Below are 25,485 nucleotides of genomic sequence, written 5' to 3' on the forward strand. Positions count from 1 at the left end.
TATACACCAATTCTTGTGAAATGAAATGCATTGAGGAAGTGACTCAAATATCTCTCTCGAATGGAATCCTTATTTCAGAATCAAATACTCAAGGATCTTCATCTGCAGTGAGCATGTTTTTATTTTGTTTTAAAACAAATGTGAAATGTTGAAACTTGTATCATGGTTAGTGATCCATTGCAATTCACAACCCCATTGTAACACTTACTTGCTGTTTGACGAAAACATCAACCAAATTGATAAAATAATTGGCCTAAAACTTTCACTTATTTAGACTGCTTGGTTTTGATAAAGCAAGGATGCATTTACAAAAATTATATCAAATGTTGTCATAAGTCTTTGAGTTTACATTTGGGCACTTTCCCAGTATTAGACCTTGACTGAATGTTCAGATGATGTGAAATGATTCATGTTGATCATAGAGTTATATATAAGAACTACAGGGCGCACTGGTGATGCTTCTTGCACAAGCGCGACGGGACTGCAAGAAGACACGCACGTGCCATTCTGTACGCGCATTGAATAAGAAACACACATTGGAGTTTGTGTTTATTGAACGCTACGCGATGCTGTTTTTTCAACTTACAAAATGGCCGCACAAACACACGCTAAGCAATGCCTGTTTGTTCAACTTAGAAAATGGCCGCCTGCGCGCATGCCGGGTCGCGTAAATAGGCCAGTGCGCCCTCTAATTCTTATATATAACTCTATGGTGTGAATACAGTATCCATTAGAGTTTTCGAGATTTGCAACAGTACTATAATTTGTGGCAGAAACCAAACTGACCAGCACAAATATATCAACAAATTCTACAAAGATAATATGTTTGGAAGTACCAGACTTTATAATGAATCATGTAATTGTGAAACAGACAAAATTCAATCAACAACAAGGTGGCGAAGTAATAATGGCAAAGAATGATAAATGAGGGTGAGATGAAATTGTTTTTGTTAAGTTGTTGAAAAATGAAATCTGTGAAGTACAAAATCATTAGCATCAACAAGTTACAAGAAGTGTGAAGCGTAAGTTGTGATTATTAAAATAAAGGTGTTCTGTTACAAAATAGCAGGTTGCGTTAAACTATGAAAAGAAAACAACATTAGGTGATGAAACTGGAATAGTAAGACTAAGTAAACAAAGAAAGAAAAAGTGATTATGGTGTTACAGTGTTAAAATGTGCGATAAAATTGATGATAGGTAAAATAGAATCATGGCACACCATTTCTTTGAAGATAATTGGAGATCACTTTCACATTATTAAAATTTAAACCATAAAATAATGTTATCTCTTCATGAAATTCAATGTCAAGGTCATTTTTGTTATAACTGCATAATTCATGCAAATAAGCAAGTTAGTTAAAGGCCAACAACAAAGTAATAATCGTAATAAATAAAAAGAATGAATAAAAATAGAGATACAAAATGCTGAAAGAGTACAAATACTGAAAGCAGTGAAACGTGGCAAACTTCAAAAGGCTGTGTTACATAAAAGCCAATATACATCAGTAAAAAATGGTTTTACCCACACACAGAATCCAGGGAAATGTGGGTTCAAATCCCACTCATGTAGTATGCCTGTTGATTTACTTCTAAAGGACTCGGGAACCACCGAGTACAGTGTTTATTATATATTGGTGATTTAGTAATATCTTATGTAATATCCTAAATCTTTATACACAAATTGTGCATACAATAGACCCTTCCAATGAAATATGGTAAATAAAACGCATGCGTACAGAACCTATCGGTTGGCAATCTATAGAGATGTGCATTCAGCATATGCACAATTGCGTCTTTGTCATTCCGCCATTAGCGAAATTTCCCTAATTATTCCAACCGAAATGGCCACATGTGCAATTTTTATACTTTATGGGAAGGGTATATTGGGCGATGTTCTTTATAAGAGAAAATGTACATCATAGATTTTGAGATATAACTTTTGCTACATATTTTGTTTGAATCTCATTAACTTTTGCTACGTATTTTGTTTGAATGTTGTTACTGGCATGGCATAATTGTCCAAATGATATTGGGTCCAAGCAAAACATACAGAAAAAGTGAAGCTTTGTGGAAAGTGCGCAACACTTATAATAATAGAGTCACTTACCCCTTCCTTCAAGTTCAAAACAGAAAGAAAATTACCGGATGAGTAATTGTCAACGAACCAGAATATGTTTAAAAGCTTCCATTACATTTCTCTCTCAAACCCCTGTTTCTGTACTGTCTTATTACTGTACAACTTACATATTCTTGTGGTGATGGCTGGCCATTACTACTTTATAACAACTGTATTGCTATGATTTCAGTTTCGGGCTGGGATATTATCCACTTTTGCCGAGTAGAGAGCACCACTTCCTCAGTAAAATCTGAAAGGACTTGTCCTATTTCAGTAGACTTCTACTTTCACAGGGTGTTACCCCAAACTGAAACCATCAATATTCCACCATGCGCTGCTTCAAATACCATAACTGTGTTTCTAACAAATACATATTCAGAATGAGTGAAACTCCACATGGCTACAGAGAGATACAACATTAAAGATGCTATGTCAGATTTTTGGCCGATTTGACCCAACATTTTTGATTAAAACTCAATAAGGTATTTTGATGGGGGTCGAGAAAGTTACAAGCTTTCATTTGAGCCATTGCTCGAAAAAGTCCGCCAATTATTAGTAACAGTGAAATGAAGTTTTTGTCGGGATCCCGACAATATATCACGTGACCAATTCTTATGTGTTTTAAGAAACGTTTTAAATTGTTGTCATCGTTGTTAGAGCTGGTGATACTCTTTGAAATACCATTCACTCAAAAAAATCTATTTTTTAATGTTTGGGGCAAAACATTTGACATAGCATCTTTAACATTGACTGTGTAGTGAACCAAGTGTTTCCACTGATAAACTAATGTTAAGGTTGTCGCTATACAACTGTCTTGTATTACATTTATTATTAAAATGCAAACCTTTGTTGCTTTTACAATGTTGTTTGATTTGTAGCAAGAAGAATGCACAAGATTTTACTCAAACAGAAAAACAAGAAGTGTGTCCATGAAACAAATGAGTGCAAAAAAAGAAAAATTGTAAAACAATAGTACAATTTTGTCTGAAGCGTACCTACTTCTGATAGGAAACATTCCATCTGTTTCAACTCTTTTTTATCAAATTTGAAAAGGCCCAAACAAAGTACTGTCACACACCATCATAATATATGTCTTATAACTTATATAATTGGGTCTTTAACTTATGAAACCAGTGTCTTTGAGGTTCTATTTTCTCATGAGAGTAATAACATAATGTAAAACTTTACATTTTAAGTGTAATTTAATGGCTGCACAAGCTCAGGCATTTGATGTCTTAATCCAACTTAGCAAAAACATTTTCTTTCTTTCTTTCTTTCTTTTGACTTCTAAAAATGATAGAAATTCCTTCCCACCTTCTTTATTTCGGTTATAACCCTATAATCTCGCTGTGTTCCTGAACACAAAGAACCCATGTATAGTTCATTCACGCTGACACAAAAGTAAGCCATCTGGGGCTTCAGATTTAAAAGAAAAAATATGAAGTGACATTACAGAACAAAAAACTTGAACTACAAAAACAGACAAAAACAGATCGACTTAAGCTCACCAAACACAAGTGTGTGCCGTCTCCTTAAAAATATATATACACTGTGCAAGACAAGAAACACTAACTGAAATCCAAATGATATATAAAAACAGCGTGTTGTACGGTAGCTGAAAAAACAACAACAGCAATTTGTTGTTAAGATCAAAGCTTAAAATAAAGGTGAAGCAATAATGGTTATCTGTCTTCTTAATAATCAGCAATGCCATGTGCATGTGCACCCAAGAAATGTTTTATTCAATTTGTTCTTTTTATTTCAATTCAAATTATTTTAAAAACCTTTACCTACATGTGACAGACAGTTGCAAACAACTTCAACTGGTCAAACATTTTTGCTGAGAATTTTGTTAATTTGCTTTCACCTTTATTTTGCATTGAGTTTAACTTGCGCTGTATGACGTACATACAACAAAAGTCTCCGTCACTCATTTTTCATGTAAATGAAACTCATACCAGAAAAAAAGTTATAATCAGTAATGTATCTGATATTATTAGGATTACAAACTTCATGTGACAGCCATTTGCCAAGTTATGAAATATCAGCTGGTGCATAACACAATTGCATAACTGGATAATGTACAATATTGGTCAAGACAAAAAAAATTACATGCCACTTAAGATATATTAGAATGCATCAAAAGCGGAACTGGAACCGGATTGCATATTTTGTGAAGGTTTTCAATGAATAATTAACTCAGCTTCTCTGGATGGATGACTAATCCTTTTATAGACTACTAACGTCACTGTGGTCTGTGTTCATTAAAATATTTGCAGGCAGTACCCGTCAATACATTTAAATATTTGAGAGTTTTTCAAGTAACATATTTTCTTGCGTTGTTAACATGTATGAAGATGTGAGAACATTATTCACAGACATTATCTGAAGAGAAAGTTATGTAAACAAATGTTTTGAGACACTTTTTTTTTCCGAATGAACTTGAATATGACCCCTTCAGGGTTCACAGACACATATCAGAGCCACTTGAAGATCATAGAACATACTGAAGATGGTTCCCTGGTCCACAAGCCAAGCATGCACAGGGTTCTTCTCCATGCATCACAAGCTAGCTTATTGGGCTGATTGATAAATAATAAACAATTCAGGGGGGGGGGGGGCTTGTGATCAAATTCACAAAGTTAGAATGCCCCAGATTAGAGAGGAGGGCTTTGAAAACATGTTGTCAACACCAGATAAAGAAATTCAGAGGACTTAGTTTTCAACTCAGCGTGCCTACAGCAACAACCTCAAAAATTAAGGTCCACAATTTCCCCAAGTTTTGAAAATTCATGGAGTTATACATAGTATATTGTAAATTTACCAAACCAAAAGAGGAGCCAAAACCCCGGTTCATACTTCTTGCCAACGTGCATGTGATTTGAATTTTGGCGTCACAAGCTCGCAACGAATAATTCGCTTGAAATGTGCTCAGCTCCTGCAAAACTATCGGAGTGGGTTAGAGCGCTGTGACATCAAAATTCGCTTCGCATTCGCATTCGCAGGAACCGAGCGTAATTGTTGATTTTGATGGATTCGAAGCTTGTACACTAACCTCACACTCAGCCACAGCAGCAATCTCATCGTATCCATCCTTCTGGTGTCTTTTCCCCCCGTCTCGTCGCTTATCCGTCCCGACTGCCAGACGTCTCCTGGGTCGAGCCACCTTCTCATCTGACCTGGGCGACGAACGCTTCTTTCTACAGAGGGGCGATGACATCCCCGTCACCTGCTTTGTCTTAGGCTTAGAGGACTGTCTCGAAAGTTTTACGGGTGTGCGTGTTGACATCGTGGATGTTAACAACTACACTGGGCTTTGGCTGTTATTAAATTCTGAAAAAAGAAAGACAGAAAAAAAGTATTTATTTACATTTTAGTAAACCAGAATATCGTCATGGAGCTGCCACACTGTACAGTTAATAACTCTGTTAATTTTTGCCTGTTAATTTTCATCAAAATGAACTTGGAATAATGTACATTACACTACATGTGTAAATTCACATCAAAATGAGTACATTTACAGCCATCAGTCATATCACAAAATAATTTTGGACACAATAAAACTCACCAAAATAACTGGATAATACTGCGGAAGTACACCTTTTCTTTCACAAATAATTATTCACACTAAACATAACTCTATAAATTAGAAGTACAGTGTTGCACATACAGTACAGTACTTGAAGAAATGTGAAGCACTACCTGACCTATGTAATTGGGAGCGTGTACATGTCAGTGTAGCCTCAGTGCCTACATACTTCTAGTGAACAAAAAATTACTAATAAAGGAGCATTTGAATGTGTCGCTATTTCCCTATTGGGAGTTAATGGGGCCAAGGATGCCAGAAATGCCAGCAGAAGCAATGGGATTGGATGGTTGCTCTGAAGGACACAGCGCATACAAAGTACAAGTGTTGTGTAAACATTTAAAGTTGTCCATACTGTGTATTGTACCAATGGAATAGCTTGATAATGATTCACTTATTAATGGTTATCAGATTGATTGGTTAGTACGTCAGGGATTGAATCTGGGGGGGGGGGGGGAATCCACCAGGCCGCAGGACTTGTAGCTCAGAATCTTTACCGGAACAGGATTTTAATCACAACAAGACCAGAGTCAAAATGAGGATAGACTAGAACTAAAATGAGTTTTTTCATCTAGACTGTCTCATTCTGAACAATACACTAGTTTGAGAAATTTTATCTAAAACTGTTTTATGGGCGATTCTCACCAGACTGAGAGATACATGTATCGTGAAACTCAAACAATTGAACATCATTCTTTTGAGACAAAGATGGAAAATTTAGAAGAACAAAAACAAGACCATTGAACTTGTCTTGTCTAAAAAGCTTACTGGCCCAATACTGAAATCATTCGCCAGTTGTCCAGTGTAAAATTTGAGCCTTGAATGAATGTTTGAGTGAGGTGAGGTTCACAATTTATCTAAAATCAACCCTCTCTCCAAACACACACAAACTTTTTTTCAAAATGATTTTTGGGGTTGAACAACGAATTGACTAGAGTGGGATTCGAACCAACGACCTCCGGATTAACGTGCCGGCGCTCTACCAACTGAGCTACCTGGCCCTATGTTGGTGTTGTCCCCATTTTGTCAAGATCTTTGTTCGGGGGGGTGCCAAACTTTTTTCATGATCACCATTTCTTTTTCAGACCTGTCTGACAAATCTCTGAACAAAATCATGAATGGAAACTAAATAAAATCCAACAATGTGCAGATAGAATCCCTTCAGTTTCATTTCAATACTGTGGGAAAGCAAGAACATTGTTCGTCAGTTTGTGATTCATTTCAATCAATCAATCAATCAACTAATCCTTTTTGTGACAAACAAATACAATAAAGGGTGAGAGAGAAAATGCATTGTGCCTTAAGCTCAAGGTAAATATTTGTAACGATTTTCACAGCTTGGTTTTTACACAGATAAAAAATACGTCTGGAATATTATTTAAAAAAATTGAATATTATCATTGGCTGGGCAAGTAAACTCCCCAAATTAGCATGTCCCTTGGAATAATAATTATGGGCACCAAGGCCAAGACAGAGCAACTGATGCAATGACCTTTAAAAAATAGAATTTGCAAATCGTGGATCTTAAACACCACTGGCTCTCTCTTTGGTTTTCTTCTTTGAAACTGATGTTCTCAAAAGAAATGAACCAACCCTAATATTTAATTAATGTGTGTACATTTTTAAATTCATACACTGTGAGAGAAACTAATTACTTCATCTGTGTGTGTACAAACTACAATGTAAATGTCATTGTCAATTAAAGTGAAAGCAATGTGAACCATATACATGAACGTAAAGAAATAAGATACCAAATTGAAACCAACCCACAAGGTCAGAAATAAGACTTAAATACAAAGGTAATTTCAATTGTTAGAATTAGAGGGACTGAACAGTTGTTGACTTGTTTACTACAAACCGTAATTTGTATGGATGTGTGTGGGTGGCTGGTCAAGGTAACAATTGATCAATTAATTAAGGACTTCGTCAGGTTCATCTTACAAAGGGCAGTTTATCATCCCCTTGTTTCTAATCAAAAGTAGGTCACAGTTAAATTAAATTTGTTGCTGGCTTGTAGCACATAAACGAGGGAAGAAAAAAAAACTTAGACGGGAAGTAGTCAAGGTTATTTGATTTTAAGAAAGGAAGAGCTTTGAAAACATGAATTCTTCTTGAACAGTACCCCTCCTCATAAATTATGTTCTTCTTACAGAAATAAACTGCAACGTAAACAGGTTTAGCACAAATAGCTTGAATTATTTTTATTAGGGGACTTAAAGAGTGGAGGCAAGGTCTTAAATGGCCACTTAAAACTGGCAAGGTCATGGCTGTGAGATGAAGTACAGAGTCAATGTCAATGTCCTTTATTGCCAACCATGACCCTGTAATATTTTAAATAGTCACTACTCTTTTATTCATTCATAAATACCATTTTGGTTAAAGGTGGAAGAAAATCAAGGAAACCTGTAGTGTTATTGAACTTTTGTAAAATTTTACCATTCCTGTCTTGTACCATACTTTGCCAAAGGTCGCACTGCACGCGATGCTCAACGGAGTCAACGGTATTGCTAATACATGTAGATTCTACATTGAGTACCCTAATATTGATTGCGATACACATTATTTGTGCTGTACGCCATCACACATATGGTGGCTATAAATGCTCCAGATATGTCTTTATCAGCCATTTACTTGACCTTCTATCAACCCCTGCCTAAACTGTCTCTTCTGAACACAAGCTCATGCAGAATATAATAACCAACAGCTGGCTTTGAATTAAAACAAAAATGAGCATCACATTGCATCATACAAACTGAACATGTGCACATGACGTACATGACAGACAAAACTATGTCCGTGTACTCATTACGGATAGTCCTTGCTCTACTATACTGTATGCGTATATTAAACTTCATTTTGTAATTGTGTCAAGGTTTTTTACATGACAGTGGAAGAGCGATGCACTAACCTGAATGCTGAATGTATCGTAGACGAACAATATCTATATTATTTACCCCAGAGATACAAGTCTGTCTAACTTAATTAGTTAATAACATATATTATGTGTAAATTAGGCCACATTCTTCCAAGCTGTGTTTCTTATGGGCTTCTCTGCAGTTTCATTCTTTTTAAAATTTGATACATTTTGTGAACACTGTAGGAATAAATTACCTAAACTGTTCAAACTGAAATCTCAGCACTGGTACTACTTGTCATGTTGATTGCACAAGTAAATTAACCAAAACTCATAAATAACGTTATCAATTAATTAACAGATAGTGGTAATTAAAGAAAAAACTTCACATCTGTCCTCAACACAAAGGTCAATTCTTATGCACCTGCTAAAACCTCTCCAGATAGCTAAATTATAAATTCCATGTTGGATGACCAAACCCATGACTATTTTTTTTCTCCCAGTGGAGGATAATGTATTGATTCTCAGTGCCAGCATGCCAAAAACACCCTGGGGTCACTCTGATGGAATTCAACCATGCAGAAGGAGTGGAGGGCAACGTAACCTCTCAGATGCACTTGTCAAACTGATTAAATTGCAGGCACTGTATGTAATGTAGTCAGCGCCTGTGTTCTTTTTGTACATTGCATAGAGTGTGAGCTTATGATGAGCATTGTGTATACAGTGCGTTATAACATGGAGCTATCCTAATAACTGGGATGCCTTGTCTGACCTTTTTAATGTCCAATTGAGTAAGGGGAATGCACTCCAGGATCTTTCTTTGTAACATTTTATCTGATGCATGGTATACGTAGCACACCCGATGGCAATCTCAAAGCACTCAGAATTTGTTTTCGTATTGGTAATTACTCAAAATAATTATTAGCATAAAACCTTACTTGGTAACAAGTAATAGGGAGAGGTTGATAGTATACAAAATTGTGAGAAACGGCTCCCTCTGACGTGATGTAGTTTTCGCGAAAGAAGTAATTTTCCACGAATTTGATTTCGAAACCTCAGATTTAGAATTTGAGGTCTTGAAATCAAGCATCTAGAAGCACACAACTTCATGTGACAAGGGTGTTTTTTTCTCTCATTATTATCTCGCAACTTCAACAACCAACTGAGCTCAAATTTTCACAGGTTGGTTATTTTATGCATATGTTGAGATACACTAAGTGAGAAGACTGATCTTTGACAATTACCAATAGTGTCCAGTGTCTTTAAGGCATGTTACATTTTGAAGTTTATGAGACCTACGATGGCAATTATCTTTGCGATAAATATACTGTGTTCTTGTGTATTTGTGCATTACACAACACACAGGACCTACACATACGGCTTTACTTTACAATTGTAGGACGAAGGATGCTATGGTTTGAAGATGTCTTGCTTAATAAGGACACAAGGGTCATGACTGGGACATGAACCCAAACTCTGCTCATCAGAATCACTAGAGCTTAAGTTCAATGCTCTTATCCGCTCTGCCACAACGTCAGTGTTACACCATGTGATAACATTTTCTTGTGTAGAACTGTTGAGATTATTAATTTATAAGAACTTCACCCGCTCTTAATTTATTTGGTGCTATGGAATAGGCAGTGAGTCTACGCGTATTTTGTATGTTGAACTTTCCCTGACTGTTCGACTCCTTTTAGATCTCATGATTTTAAACAGCACTCCTACACAGCATGAAGTATATTCTCACATGGTCGGAGCACACCCAGATAAGACAAATTCTCGGTGTACAATTTTACAGTTTCGTCAACATTGGTTACTGATTTACTCTGGATCTTCATTATTGTGAATTTAAAGACATTATTATTTATAAGCACAACTTATTAGTTGAGATGAACGTAACCCTCCATAATAAAACTAATGATGGTACGGGAATTGTGAAAGCAAGGAATGTGATTGTAGTCATAAACTATTCCTTAAATATAAAGCAACGCGCATCACACAATTTAATATCACTACAAACAAATTTGACAATGTTTCATTATTACAGCCTTGTATTTGTCGCTGTATGGAAGAAGGTATAGGCCTACATGTACGTACTATGGTCCCTACAAGAATAGGCTATACAAAATTATTGCATTGTAGTGCCTGAGTATACGTAGTGTGGCAAACTTTGAATCAATCCCATTTATACAGTGTATATTAACTTTAAATTCATCTCATTACTGACCGACCCATGGAAACACAGCAATACCTACTGTAGGAGGCAATGTCCACATATGGTGTGCTGATTCTTGAGAACAGTTCATTGACATACAGTAAATGCTTGTGGTTATTCCTCTATGGTTTGTTCCTTGCTCTATGGTTTGTGTAACCTTGAGAGGTGTTTTACAGGAAGGGAGGATTCCCTATGTACCACTACTGTGTATATCCTCGACATCAATACAATGAGAAGAATAAACTCAAGGAACTGTAATACATAATAACATTGATCAATAGAAATACCACTGTGTACTGACAGCGACAGTCAAGTTCAATTATAACACAATGTACATTTAGGTTAACCGGCTATTTTCTTCCTGTATTTGTGGATTTATACAACTACATAAGCAACCCCGAACCCCCACTATCATTACATCCATGGAGGTAGAAATAGATTCTACCTTCATGTTACATCAGAACACATTTTATCATATTTTTTAAATAATATAAAAATATAATGGCTACTAAACTATTTGTGAACATACCTCTCGTTGTAATTCAACTGTTTCTTAAATCCAAGGAAAGATCCAGTGTGAGACTCAAAAGTAACAAATCCAACTCGAAACTCGAAAGTAACAAATCCAACTCGAAACCGACAGAACCGTTGAACTAAACCGCATACACCTCAATTCAAATACACCTTTCTCTATTCATACACGTAAAGGAACACGTTGCCTTCAGATTTCACAAAATTTCACGTTTGAGGGTGTTCCTTATACTTATTAAGAGTTGTTCTTGCAATAAAACACATTTAATGTGTTGTAATTAGTGAATGGTAATTAAAAAAAACAAACACTGACCTCTGACCCCGAAACATGGCCCGCGAAATATATACGTTTTTCAAGCCGTCAAAACGATCGTCCGTTTATGCGCGATGCACAGCAGTTAGGCTGGCGCCGTAGCCAATGGCCTGGTAAACCTACCAGAAGAACACGAGGTAATATACCGTTCTCTACCATACGACGTTGTGTGAAATGTAAACACACCATTTTGCTGTCAAAATGGATCGCCGAAAAACACAGATTCAGCTCATTGCTCTACGCAAAGAGATGATTGAAGACACGTCCAAAAAGAAGGAAAGGACACCTCGCCAATCAGGGTAAGAATAATGTAGTGGGACATGGACTAGCCGACGAGAGAGAGAGAACGGACCGTGAGTGTTTATACCCAATGCAATGTTATTGTTAGTTATTATTGTGGACATGACACGTAAATTCACAGCCATGAGACAGCCGCAGCACTGAGTTGTGAGAGTACATAATGTACATGTACTATGACTAGTTTACATATAATTTTGTAGATCTATTCACTCGGTGCATAGATGGGGGTGGGGATTTGAATCGAGTGCCCAGCGTACTAATGACTTGGCATAATTTACCCTAATTTACTTTGATGCTACAATTAAAAGAGTCGTTTATCTGGCTGGGAAGGGGAGGGCTTTTGTAAAAATTGTAGAAGTACATTTTAAAAATAGTACAGATTTATGAAATGTTTTTTGTATATTTTTAACAGTTTACCCAAAATATTGTACCCAAGTCAACTCGTACCCAAGTCAACCCAAATTCTTTCAAAGAAGTGTGACCTTTCAAACAATAAAAAAATAAAATTTTCGAGAACTAATATAATAAGTTATATCAATGGTTTTCAATTTCTTGTTGAAGGTACTATGTGAGCAGATGCCAGGACTTGGCGTAAACATCTTGGAGACCTCATCAAATCCGGCACCTCCAAGTCCACATCATCCACCTCCGCAAAGCTCTTGCCAAGCTGGTGGGTTTGTACCAACTGTAGGGAGATGCCAACACAACAGGACAGGTCATGCTGCAAACAAAGGCCGGATGAATGCTTCTCAAACTTGGCAGTAAGAGACTGATTATTTCATACTGTCAATGGCATGTGCATGTATAACAATATACACATGTACTGTCAAAGCAGTCCAGTTTTGTTACATGATATTTTGATCTGTGTCCCCCCCCCCCAAAAAAAAAGGAAACAAAGTAAATGTGTAAACAAACATTTAATAAGGAAACACAAATTTAAGCTTTCATTCATTGTAGTTACTTGTAAACAGCCTCCTTCGCCAACGTTGCATTACCAAAATACTTCACACTGAACAGCCACATCCTAATAACATCATGTCTTTGACCAGCAGCCGATTTCACGAAACTTTACGCAACTGCGTAAGTCCACTTGTGCAACGTTTATGGAGCAACTTGCGCCATTAAAATTGCGCAAGTGGACTCACGCAGTTGCGTAAAGTTTCGTGAAATCGGCTGCAGGGAGGTAGTATTTGCTAAAATGTCACTTTAATGAATCAACATCAAGTGCATGGGTTTTATATTCCATATACATGTACAAATAACCAATTTTTTTTTTGTTAATTGTTTCAAAAATTTTTGTGTTTATATTTGAAAAGATCTTGAGGCACCTTGTTCTGGACCACCATTAGAGTTGGCACGACATCACAGGAATGACATGTACACCAGGGCAGCATGATGTACACAACAAATGACTTTGCCACCCAGTCAGCCTTCACAGACAACATGTGTCATGTCAGAATGGTACTGGAAATAGAGTAACACTACCTGGTTACTGTGTTTGTAAAATCAGGGGTATATTTCCAGATAGTTTCAACATTCATTTACACATGATTTATGCAAAACAGGTTTAACAAATGGTAATATTTCCCGTTGTCAACAAGTAGATTCTTATTCCTAAATTAACCCATGTCAATACTTAAACTTATTATTAATTTTTTTTTTGCACATTACTTATGTCAACAAATCATTGAATGTGATGTGAGCAGAGTTTGTTTTCATCACAACGACATATGATTAAGTTTAATTTGAAGTACATGGCCAATTGTTTATACAATCATATTTATTGTATTATTTGAGATTTCGATATTTTGTAACAAAAAACACACAAGAACAACAAAATGCAAAAACATAAACAATCTGTATTCAAATAAATTTATCTGAAATATCTTTATTCTGTATTCATAAAGAGACATGGATCATAGATGCAACAAGTTTGATAAACACAGTGCCATTTCAATTTTTTAACCTTAACCCTTGCAAGTGTATTTTGATTTCAAACCACATGCCTGTTATGAAATGCTGTTTTAGAATGATGTTTTAGAACTAGTCATATTGTTGACTAGCAGACCATGTTAGTTCGAATAAGTAAAAGTTTTAAAGGAAAACCACCCAATTTCAAGTCATACTTGTGTTGATCATTCTATTCTACTTTTAAAACATCCTTTCTAACCATACAATGCATTTTACAACCAAATCACTCGATTTAATGCATTGGTCTCTCTAAAGGGACTTTATACCTTAGATGTTGGTAATTACTAATTTGTGATCATAAAACTCACTTGATAAAGTCTACATGCTGAGAGGCATGTCAAAGGACTTGTTTCTATACTGCAATGGTGTTTTTCTTTCACTGTTTCTTGCAGCTTTTATTGCCAAATTTAGCCCAAATTGTCACAGGTTTATTATTTTTATGCATAAATATTGAGGAGATACACCAACTATTACTAAGGATAGTGTTCTTTGACAAAGGACAAATTTAATTAATGTTTGCAAATACATCGTGTACTGCTGTGAATTGTAAAAACATGTCTCAATAAATTGACCATATTGTTTTATAAAGTTCCTATAAATTTGTGACAAAGATTCTATTTGATTACATACAAACTCTAGAACTTGCCAATAATGCTAATAATGCACTGACCTTATGTCTTATGCACACCTGTACAGACATTTTTGTAGCCAAATTGTGGAAATTAAATTTAAGAAGTGGAAAATCTGGATTTGTGTTTTGCTACAAGTTCTTCTGTTGGTAGTAGTGGTGGTGGTATTAGGGGGGGGGGGATGGCGGCTGTGGGTAGAAGCCATCCTTGCACCATTAGCGGTAAGCCTGGGTGACTAGTGTCGGACTCCAACTATTGAATCCTTAGTCGAGTCGCGACTATTGTTTTCAACTATCCGGTTCAACGTGCTACAAAAATAGTTTAAAAAAAATTGTGTCTACCTGTTTGGTGAACCAATTTAGTCGCTCATTACTATTCATGACAACATAATTTACTTACAGAACACAGTCAGACATCAGTGACACAAATCTTCAATCTTTTCCGCTTGAATTAGACTATATTGTGCTTGCGGCACACATTGCCACAGTGCATCGTGATAATTAAAAATTTGTCGCGACTAGTGTCGTAGTCGCAACTATTGGATGGAGGTGCGACTAGTCGATTAGTAATTTTCACTGGTCGCCCAGGCCTAATTAGCAGAGTTTTCCTGTCCTGCGAAGAAGCTGGTTGTCATCTAACCGTGCTTGGAAAACTTCTTTGATGTACGTGTACTCTTTCTTGTCCATACCGGCTTCAATAATCACATCACCACCCAACTTTCACTGTGACCTGGCAATCAAGTATCAATACAAAAATGTTACAAAATAATAAAATTGTTCCCCGTTTCTGATTTTGTTTTGTAATTTTTGAAAAGAGTTCTTCTAGACTATGGCCCTTTTTGAAACCACGACTTTGGCTTTGGATTCAGCTCGGGCTAGCTTGGCCCCGCAGATGTTTGGACAATACTGAGCGTGCTTTGCATAGGGATTCAGACATGAGGACGGAGTCTGAAGCCGAATCCAAAGCCGAAGCCGTGGTTTCGAAAAGGGCCTATGGAAGCTTCATTTTTGTGGACAAGAGTATTACTTTATTTTAGCTTTCCTTGCCAACTACCATTTGCAGTATGTGCTCCCTGTTCAGATGCATCGCACAGTAAATTTTGCTGTCAAATGATTCTGAGCAATGTAAACAGGAGCTACCTCAAATAGTACCGTCCAAGACCAAGGTCAAGGAATTACATCCCCATAATAGACATAAACATTATTTTATAAAACAATGAATGTATACCCCGAAGAAAGGATCATGTTGGCAAATAAGACAAGTGACATCTATCCTATGGCGATGGACTAGTATTAGATAGACACCACTGTCCTGTTGCCCTGTGACTCTACATGTACATGCAAACAGCATAGAGAAAGGACAGAGAAGTAAAGTCCCTGTAATTTTGTATCTAAAAACGAACTGTGGGGTATATTATGTGATTCGCAATTGCATACTTACGCGGTAAACACGGTAAACGCCTCTCCGACATGTCTGAGCAGATGTTTTATGAGAGGATGAATTCTCTAGCTGTAGTTTTGTTTCAACTCCACTCGCTAGTTGGTATTAAATAATCTCGTCTTTTTGCTGCAAAGGCCCGAGGCAAAAAGAGACACACGACTACAGAATCACATGCACTATTAGTATTAGTAAAACGGGTACTAGACATTCTTTCGTGTACAAAGTATTAGCATTACTAGACTGGCCCCGCTAAAATCCTACATCGTACGAGCAAGAACGGGGAGTTCAGTGCGTCTGGGGAGGTCTGGCCGCGGGGGATGATGGCCCGCTGGACGGCAGCCGCTCGGCCCCGGGACGTGGGCTGAACTTGCTGCTTAGATAGATTTATAAAAAGTTAATTCAACGTAGGCCCTTTTATTTTTGTTCATGAACTGTTTTTTGTTGTTGGTAACCATGGAGGAAGAGATAGATACAAATGGGGTTCGTAAAATGGTTAATAATTGCTCAGTCGTATAGTTCAAAGGCTGCGACTGGAAATAAGACTAGTGAATTTGGCGGCCATTTATGGGAGTCAAAATCTTGACCCCCATAAATGGCGGAGCGTTTTGTTTCGAGAAAGTTAGCAAAAGCGAAGCATTTCTAAGGCATGTTTGTGTAGATCATTATATTCTACTTTTTTAACATCTTTCCAACCGTAATCATTTTACATCAAACGCTTGTCATAGCCCAAAAACGCCCAATAAAGCGCAACCCGAAGCCAACGTGTCCCTTTAAGCATTCACAGTCAACCAGAAAATCGCCCACACACACACATGCCGGTGAAAAAAAGCAATCAAGACAGAAGAGAGACAGTTCCACGCTGGAGGTTTCCCAGCGATGACATCATCTCTAGCTCGTTCATCAGTAGGGCCATACCATTATGGACTATTCCATTCTGAATTCTTCACAATGGTTTAGCTCAATGGATTAGAGGGGACAATGACTTCAGTTCAAGGGTCTTCTAAATAGCCTCGCTGTTTACAAGGACAAGATGGTGGGAGAAATTGCAAAGCCGTCTTTAAGAAACTCAAACTAGCCGAATAGGATAAAAGGGAAGAGGGAAATTTGTACATTGAGTATAGTATGACCCACCCCCATGCTCTGAAAGTACATCATTGTAACATAGAGTAAGGACAGAGATGTAATAAGCCTGGTGGTGAGAGATGCGGTTCAGCTGTATTGGAGCATGATCCATATTAAAAATGCATGACTGCATTTAAGTCAACTAAACCAGCAGCATGCCGGATACACCATGTGTGCCATGGGATACTGGTACATCTACCTATTGTACCGTTCCACTTTTCTTGTATTGTAATGTAGAGTCCAAGGTCGTCCAATTGACAGTTTCTAAATTTGTAACCCAAGGCTGTTTAAATTGAGTGAACTCACTCTACCATGGAGTTATTTCATTATGCGGCTTAGAATGGCTGGTATGCTGAGCCCATGAGGGTTTAACATGCGTAAAATAAGGGGAGAAATAGCGAAATTCTTTGGTGAAAAAAGGTTCTTCACAAACTCTTAATGATTCAGTTATTTTTTCAAACTTGCCTTCAAAATTAACACTGTCAATGGTTAAACAGTGTCAGACTTTAGTGTACAAAATAAATAATATCATAGTCAGAAAGAGATTTTAATTAACCTTGTATTTACAAGAAGAGTAAAAAACTTCCCTTCTTCACTCTTTAAAAGGTAAAGCAAAGCCTATAGTGGCATGGTTGAATTTGCCTCACTACATCGTCATCCTTTGCATGAATTCAGGATGCAACTACTGAATACATTTCAATGTCATTTGAAATGTTAATTTGTCCGCATTGTAAATACATCTGAGTGCAGTGCACCAACATAACCTGTCAGCGCTACTATCAGACCCAAGTGCTACCCCCCTCTCGCCCTCAGAGTGGTATGGTCCATGAATACACTCACAGTCACACAAACCAAGGGATGCCCCCAATCATATTAGTTGACTAATGGGACCCTTCAGCATACATACAGCAGCGTAGCAGGATGGCTGTGGTCAATAATGATTATGTGTGCCAATATTACTCATGGTTTCATTTTAACAATTATAATTATCTTGTCCACTCTGTAGTGATTCACTGCACTCAGTTAGTATTGCCATTGGGTTCCAACCATGTTCTGGTAGTTACATAGTATACACAATGGACTCCAATTGCTTTTTAAACTACATGTTTCCCTAGTTTCGGGTCCTCCACACATCAACCAACTTGAAATATTTTATTGAAATTAAATGCAATTGAAAACTTCACATGTGGATAATGTATTTTTTACCGATCCACCATAAATAATGATCTCCGGGTGCAGCCCTCATACAAAATTTACAATTTATAATTTTAATGTTCTGTTCTTGTTTGGCAGAACAACTCACTTTGCACCTTTCAAATGGGTATACATTCGAAAGACAGTTATAATCAGTGCCTCACTTCATATAATTTGAGCAACTTTTTACATTGGATCACATAAACAAATAATTAGAATTTAGTATCAATTTAACAATGCAGACCATTTATCACCAATTTGCGTCTGCAATATAATGCAAAAGCTGTGTAATTCAAAGAGAACAAACAACTGTACCATATGGGGCAAGATATATGATCCCCTTAAATGTTACTTCACATACGGTACTAAAATTCTCTTTAAAAATTTACTTTATTATATCCCCACACGCACAAGCTGCAGTATCTAATAGAAGAACAATGAGCCATGACGGGCAAGTTCAATTTGTAAAAGGGAGTTTTTGTGGTTGGAAAGGTGTAGCTTTGATGGCTTAACGTTAATCTCTCATCCATGGAAATCCTTCTGGGAATTGAAAGATCACTGGAATAGAATGACACACAGCAGTGACGCGTGTCCTTTCATGAGTGAAACGCTGCCATTGTATGTTACGTCATGCATACACACAGTCGTTATGGGAACACTACTCAGGTCTGAATCCTATAACTCCAATCACTTAGGGACTTCCCTTGTGAATCCCTAACCTATGCTGGGTGTTTTACAAACAAAGTTAATGTAGGCCTACATTTATGCAAAACTAGCACAAATTCTACCAAGGAGTGATCTGCCAGTTCTACATGAAATTATTCCAAAAAAGGGAGGGCTCACTGAAACAAAATGATGCAAGCACAAACAAATAATGCAAACATCAATATGATCCCAGCCCAGTACTTCAGAGCAGGAAATGGAAGCAATTTCCTCCATTGCCTCGATGCCCTTGAAATGATCCAGTACAAAATGTACATCTCACAATGAGGTGACCTATAAATCATAACTTTTGTTCACAAAAAGGGTGACTTTGTACGTTCCATGACATTTCTGGCAGGCAAGATACTACACTGGTCATAATGGGAAATTTGTACATTTTGAGTCATAATTAAAAAAAAAAAAAATTTAGGTGATGTCAAAGTAACAGCCAAACAAGTTTTGACACATGCCCCCTTTCTTCTCATCAAATAATATGATCAAATAGTGGAATCTCCAAAAACATAAGATTAATTGTTTTCTTCCATTTAGCTGATGTGTAAATGTGCCTGCAGAAAGTGCAGGCTCTTTGGCTCTTTAGTAAACATGAGATGTACCAGGTTACCTGGATACTAACTGTTTTTCCCTTGTGTCAGAATGTGAAGTTATAGGCTTGTATTTCTTACTCACAGTATCAACATCCTTATTCAAACAAATTGCCAAATCAAATGTTTGTCAAAAAAGTGAAAAAACACATGCTAAAATAAGACAGACCTCATCCTATGGATGTGCACTCAAGATTGTTGTCCAACCTCATGCCAGCACTCCCTCTTAATAATTGCAATTCTTCAACGCTTCAACACGTAAGCATTTCCAACGTGGTATCAGATGCCACTAACTCCAAACCATCTGATTTTATTATTACGGACACGTGCTCCCTGCAGCTGAGCACAATCACTGCACAAATTATTCAAACAGATTTTAAAAGGATGTCCGAGATTCTGGTGACGAGCCACTGTTATTGTGGCGATTAAAGAAAAGGGTTTATGGTACAGTTTAACCAATATTTTGATCATATTTGGTAATCTGTCTTGAACAGGCATGATATTTGGACATTGGAAAAAGTAAGACAATTTTATTTAGTAGAAGGGGTGGGCCAAATCTTGTGGTAAGGGCAATAGACTTTAAATTTAAGACTATTTCAATAAACAAATTCAGATTCTCATCAGGGCAAATAAATCAAAAATCAGATTATTTAAGGAAGGTAAGAATATCTCCGAAACATGGACACTAAAGAAAGCTGATGAACAGAGATTAAGGGTTTTCGAGATGGCATGCTTGAGGAAAATACTTAAAGCAAGATTGACAGAAGGACTTTTATATAGAAAAAGATTGCAAAAAAATCTCAATTCAGCACTTTGTTCACAAGCGTTGCTCAAAATACTTTGCTAGATGTACACTGAGTGGTTTATTCATTAGATTTTATATCCATTTTTGTTCTAAAGTTTACTTTGGTCTTTTTTACTGTAAGTTTTGTTTGGCTTCTCTTTACTTCAATGTTATTGTTTTTATAATGTGTTTATTTATCACTTCAAATGATTATTTTGCTATAATTTCTTGGGTCCACAGTTTTTACTGATTCGGCTCACCCTAGGTGCACATAATTAAAATAAATATAAACAAGATCAGTTCCAGTGACAGTATCCTAATCCAGGATCTGTAATTAATTTCTAAGAGGGTAGTTTAGGCCATTCCTTTTTGTGAAGAATACTTTCATTGGAAAATCTTAAAGTATAGGCCTAGCATAGGGGAAACATTTGGAGGCCATTTAGCCTAGCCTCTGTAAAATTCCTAGCCAATAACTTAAAATCAAAATGAACACACACACACACACTAAATCTGTTGTGTGCCGCAAAGCAGCAAGCTTTATAAAAGAGTGTGGGAACCAACTCAGCACAAAGGTCTCACTATATTATGCAAAACACAAACATTACATCTACCTTTGCAATTGGCAATATCCCCCTGAGATATCAGACTTAAACCTACACCAAAGAAATCCTTTGCATAGATTGAGCCCCCCTTAGGTGCAGAATTATCAGCAAAGTGTTTGATGTAAACTTGAAAGTGACAATAGTTTCCCTACTAAATCAACAAAACACTACCAGCAGGACCCTGGTGACAAGCTAAAGAATAGCGCAGGTTCAGGCTCGTCAGGGAAAGGCTTGTTTTTACAGGAGTGAGTTGGCAAGGGCGTCAAACCATGGACCTCTTTAGTGAGTGGATGGTCCGTGGTGTAGACCCTGTGGTGCCACCGGCATCTATCAAACAGGGTGCCATTACAAAGACCTCCTTATGTAAACCCAGCAAGACCTCCTTAAAACAAGAATGTTACTACATGTTTACAATTACATACTACTAAGCATTGTAAAATATGCCAACACATGTCGTTTGGTTTTCCCTAAGAGGACAGACCATTCTTGGTCTTTTTCTTTAAAAGAAATCCCTTGATCTTTGGTGTGAAAAAAAGGAACTAGTTTTGGTGTTGTGACGTGGGTTCTGGGGAGAGTGGGGACGACAGTCTCAGAGAATTTTTTCAAGAGGCATTATAATTCGAGCACCAATTTAATGCTTTTCATGTGATCCCTGGAAAAAAGTGGGAACATTTGATCAAGTACCAGGGCTGACCTACCTACATATGTGCAGAGGCTTTAATAGACTGTTCATGCTTCATTAACAACAATTCATAAATACCCCAGACAGTTTCTCTACTCCTATTGGTGGAGAGCGCGTCACGTGGGTGTGCATAAACCTTAAGTTAATGCACACTGGAGCTCTGTTTATGCACACTGAGCTGGCTTCCGCGTGTCGGGCGCGCAAGATTATCACGCGGAACGCGCAAATCATAGCTATCAGCGCGTAATCTAAGCGCGCGCGTACACACAACCCATGCGCCTTGAACAGAATTCTTCAAAAGTTTTGGATAAAAATATTTCAAACCTCCAGTTTTCAATTGTTAAAGTGTCTATAACTGTGTTTGTTTACGTTTTTTAACAAAAGGGCATTTATAAATGGGAATAACAGAGTAGCGACTCGATCTTCATCGTCCGTTTCCTTGCAGGGTCGTTGCCGTGCGATAAAGGCCCGAGCCGGCCGCCGACCCTGCCGGCTTTAAACGTACGTTGAAGAACTCGTCGCTACCCTTTTATTCCCTAATTAAAGTGCTATGCCCCTGGGTTCTGGTGACCCCATTTTAGGGCCAGGGTAGGTGTACAGTTTATTCATCTCTCCATGGAGGTAGAATTCTACCTCCATGATCTTTCTAATTTGTGCAACAATTCCATTTTAGGGAAGGTAACCTTTAACTCTTGAAAATTTTCAGTATTAAAAAAAAAACCTCAACCACACAGCCCAGCATAAGGTTCAAACCTCATAAATGCTGGGGTGTGTGGTCGAGTTTTTAGAAAACCCGCTTGAACACCTGTGCAGTAAGATTGGGCGATATAGATTTATTTTATTCACGATATATCGCTGACAATCGCGATATTCGATATAATCGCGATTCATTAAATTTGACATCATCAGTCTTCAAACTCCCAGTGAAAGTTGTAGAAGAGACAGTCATAGCATAAGAGAGGTGTTCTAATGACCTATTCTTCTGGTTTACTCCAAACCTATGGGGTGCAAGATGTCTCAGCTAGGAAATACATCGCGATATTGCGATACTTAATCCATATCGCGATATATCGATATTTCGATTAAAACCAAATCTATTCCAACATTGAAATCGTTTCCAAATTAAGAAAAAACACCCTTGTCACACGAATATGTGTGCTTTAATATGCTTGATTTCGACACCTCAAATTCTAAACTTGAGGTCTCGAAATCAAGTTTGTGGAAAATTACTTCTTTCTCAAAAACTATGTCACTTCAGAGGGAGCTGTTTCTCACAATGTTTTATACTATCAACCTCTCCCTATTACTAGTTTCCAAGCAAGGTTTTATGCTAATAATTATTTTGAGTAATTACCAATAGTGTCCACTGCCTTTGAGCAGAGTGTACAGTCAGTCCAGCTCCGCTAGGTCAGCCTGAGCTGTTTTTAGCCGCATTCTACGTTCACTGTTCACCCACCTGCACTGTACATATCCACACCCTCGCATGCACACAACAATCACAGTACGTAATACACCAGATGGTGGACTGTACTTTTACGGAAGAAGAAGAAGAAGAATCCCTAAGTGAGAACATTACTAGGCCAAGGGTGCTTGATTCTTGATGTTGTGCAGATCGGACACAAAAGTGCTATCAGAAAAACAAAACTGAAGAAACTGAAGGTGATGAAGACTAGACAACTGGAACTCAACTGGTGCTAGACAAAGTGCATTACAAACTGGGCTACTGATTATATAGACTTGATGCAACTCCTCCCCTGAAGGCCTCTGAAGGTTGGGGCGGCTAACACCACAAGTGAGTTCCAGAGCGTGACTGTTCCGGGAAAGAAGGAACTTCCATAAAGCTGAGTGCAGCTAGTGATGGTCAAGAGTTTGCAAGGAAGGTAATGGTATACCGTATGATCTAATGATGTTGGACGGGATCATTGGATACAGGTAATGGGAGGCATTGATGGCGATTAGACCCAGACTGGGGAGCTCTGTACAGCACCCAAGTTACTGGGTCTAGATGGTGATCAATCTTATTGACAACTTAATCACACCATGGTGGGTTCCCGAAGGGAAATATTCAAACACAACTGTGGTCCTGATGTAGAAATATCAAATAGAGTATAGACTTGGTTGTCGTCTGCAATCCCTGCACTAAGTGTGACTACACTCATTTGACTAGTTTTAGTATGACGCCCGTTACAATTTGTGTTGTAAATAAATTACGTATACTGTTATGAATTACTGAAATAACTACGCAATAAATTGTTTTCGTTTTCTTTAACATACCTTGATAGATGTTTTCTTGGCAGAATACTTTTATGGTTGGCTTTACAATGATTAAAATACACACCCGCCGTGGTCCAGTTTCAGAACCAATTGCTCCGTCTTCGGCGATTCTCTGCAGTCGAGAAATTTACCGCCAATTGGTGGCGCTACAACATCAGGGTTCGTTTTAAGTGGGCGTTTTAGTAACGATGAATAAAATTAGCAGGCATATAGTATTTTTGGATCCTGAATTAGGAAAATGCCTGCGTTTAGAAAATACCTTAGGTATTTTCGAAACTGCGGGGAGCGATTAGCAGGCTTCTAAAGCCTGAACTGAGAAAATGCCTACGTTTCGAAAATACCTGGGTATTTTCGAAACGTAGTCATTTTTGATTTTCAGGCTTCAAAGCCTGCTAATTCTAAACCGTTTCGAAAATACCCAAGGTATTTTCGAAACTGCGGGGAGCGATTAGCAGGCTTCTAAAGCCTGAACTAAGAAAATGCCTACGTTTCGAAAATACCTGGGTATTTTCGAAACGTAGGCATTTTTGACTTTCAGGCTTCAAAGCCTGCTAATTCTAAACCGTTTCGAAAATACCCAAGGTATTTTCGAAACTGCGGGGAGCGATTAGCAGGCTTCTAAAGCCTGAACTGAGAAAATGCCTACGTTTCGAAAATACCTGGGTATTTTCGAAACGTAGTCATTTTTGACTTTCAGGCTTCAAAGCCTGCTAATTCTAAACCGTTTCGAAAATACCCAAGGTATTTTCGAAACTGCGGGGAGCGATTAGCAGGCTTCTAAAGCCTGAACTGAGAAAATGCCTACGTTTCGAAAATACCTGGGTATTTTCGAAACGTAGTCATTTTTGACTTTCAGGCTTCAAAGCCTGCTAATTCTAAACCGTTTCGAAAATACCCAAGGTATTTTCGAAACTGCGGGGAGCGATTAGCAGGCTTCTAAAGCCTGAACTGAGAAAATGCCTACGTTTCGAAAATACCTGGGTATTTTCGAAACGTAGTCATTTTTGACTTTCAGGCTTCAAAGCCTGCTAATTCTAAACCGTTTCGAAAATACCCAAGGTATTTTCGAAACTGCGGGGAGCGATTAGCAGGCTTCTCAAGCCTGAACTGAGAAAATGCCTACGTTTCGAAAATACCTGGGTATTTTCGAAACGTAGTCATTTTTGACTTTCAGGCTTCAAAGCCTGCTAATTCTAAACCGTTTCGAAAATACCCAAGGTATTTTCGAAACTGCGGGGAGCGATTAGCAGGCTTCTCAAGCCTGAACTGAGAAAATGCCTACGTTTCGAAAATACCTGGGTATTTTCGAAACGTAGTCATTTTTGACTTTCAGGCTTCAAAGCCTGCTAATTCTAAACCGTTTCGAAAATACCTTGGGTATTTTCGAAACTGCGGGGAGCGATTAGCAGGCTTCCAAAGCCTGAACTGAGAAAATGCCTACGTTTCGTAAATTCCTGGGTATTTTCGAAACGTAGGCATTTTCCTAGTTCAGGATCCAAAAATACTGAAAGCCTGCTAATTCAATTTACCATTTCGAAAACACCTGGGTATTTTCGAAACGTAGGCAT

At 37.7% G+C, this 25,485-nt stretch overlaps 1 long non-coding RNA gene across 1 annotated transcript; it reads right to left on the reverse strand.

Moving 5' to 3' along the window:
* Positions 1 to 15,202: 15,202 nt before the first annotated feature.
* On the reverse strand, positions 15,203 to 24,001 carry LOC117293866. The gene is made up of 3 exons (XR_004519478.1): positions 23,918 to 24,001; positions 15,956 to 16,081; positions 15,203 to 15,244 (listed from the first exon to the last, which is right to left on the reverse strand). It is a non-coding gene; the product is annotated as an uncharacterized LOC117293866 (long non-coding RNA).
* Between the last annotated feature and the right edge of the window lie 1,484 nt (positions 24,002 to 25,485).

This window comes from Asterias rubens, chromosome 1 (assembly GCF_902459465.1).
Source record: "Asterias rubens chromosome 1, eAstRub1.3, whole genome shotgun sequence".
NCBI classification, from domain to species: Eukaryota; Metazoa; Echinodermata; class Asteroidea; order Forcipulatida; family Asteriidae; genus Asterias; species Asterias rubens.